This window comes from Nothoprocta perdicaria, unplaced genomic scaffold (genome assembly GCF_003342845.1).
Source record: "Nothoprocta perdicaria isolate Ctin4 unplaced genomic scaffold, notPer1 scaffold_909, whole genome shotgun sequence".
Taxonomy (NCBI): Eukaryota; Metazoa; Chordata; class Aves; order Tinamiformes; family Tinamidae; genus Nothoprocta; species Nothoprocta perdicaria.
Window position 1 is genome coordinate 3,955 of NW_020456209.1, and position 1,510 is coordinate 5,464.

General features: G+C 68.9%; 1 long non-coding RNA gene across 1 annotated transcript in view; it reads right to left on the bottom strand.

Annotated features, from left to right (window-relative positions):
- Positions 1-1,409: 1,409 nt before the first annotated feature.
- The window catches only part of LOC112958821, a 2,885-nt gene continuing 2,784 nt past the window's right edge, over positions 1,410-1,510 (bottom strand). Inside the window, exon 4 of the long non-coding RNA XR_003251512.1 lies at positions 1,410-1,504. This is a non-coding gene — a long non-coding RNA (uncharacterized LOC112958821). The remainder of the gene's footprint in view (positions 1,505-1,510) is intronic.

Here is a 1,510-nt window from a genome sequence, read left to right on the forward strand (position 1 = left end):
CCCCCCGGCTCCATCCCCGCCGGTTCCCGTCACCAGCTCCCGTACCCGTGCAGGAAGTGGCAGGCGGGCACGCAGAGCTGGCGCCGGCGGTAGTGGCGGCAGGACAGGCACTGCCCGGGGCCGGGGCCCCAGCAGCCGTCCGAGGAGCACAGCGGGTCGCACACCCGGCCCTCTTGCTCTGCGCGCGGGATGCAAGGAGCGGGACGTGAGGATGGGGACACGGGGACAGGATGCGGGGATGGGGACACGGGACAGGATACAGGGATGAGGACATGGGACAGGACACGGGATGAGGACACGGGGCAGGACACAGGGATGAGTTGGGGACATGGGGCAGGACGCAGGATGGGGACATGGGGACCAGGATACAGGGCTGGGGACATGGGGACCAGGACGTAGGCTGGGGATGCGGGGACAGGACACAGGATGGGGACACGGGGCCGGGGACACGGGGCTACGGTGACACGAGGGACATGGGACGGGGACACGGGGGGACACGTGGGACACCACGGTGACACGAGGGACACGGGGACCAGGACGCAGGATGAGGACACAAGGCAGGACACAGGATAGGGACACGGGGACCAGGACACAGGCTGGGGACACGGGGATGGGGACACTGGGACCAGGACGCAAGATGAGGACACGGGCCTGGGGACACGGGGCCGGGGACATGGGGACCAGGATACAGGGCTGGGGACACAGGTTGGGGACACGGGCCTGGGGACACAGGGACCAGGACGCAGCATGAGGACATGGGACAGGACACAGGATAGGGACACGGGGAGCAGGACACAGGCTGGGGACATGGGGACCAGGACGTAGGCTGGGGATGCGGGGACCAGGACGCAGGATGGGGACACGGGGCCAGGGACACGGGGCTGGGGACACGGGGACCAGGATGCAGGATGGGAACACGGAGACCAGGACGCAGGATAGGGACACGGGGACCAGAACACAGGATAGGGACACGGGGAGCAGGACACAGGATAGGGACACAGGGAGCAGGACACAGGCTGGGGACATGGGGACAGGGACACGGGGCTGGGGACACAGGGCCGGGGACACGGGGATGGGGACACAGGCTGGGGACATGGGGACCAGGACGTAGGCTGGGGATGCGGGGACCAGGACGCAGGATGGGAACACGGAGACCAGGACGCAGGATAGGGACACGGGGAGCAGGACACAGGATAGGGACACGGAGACCAGGACACAGGCTGGGGACACGGGGAGCAGGACACAGGCTGGGGACACAGGCTGGGGCCACGGGCCCGGGGCCACGGCGCGCGCCCCGCACTCACGGCACTTGCTGCGCGGCTTGTTGTTGCGGATGTCGAGGTCGGCGCGGCGGCGGGACAGGGCGCCCCAGTGCACGCTGTGCAGGTAGCACAGGCGGCGGTTCTCCGTGATGTAGACGCGCCCCGCGCTCACCTCGCGCAGCGAGCGCAGCCCCAGCGACGTCACGTTCTCGTTCTTCATGATGAGCAGCGAGAAGCCGCGGCTGCGC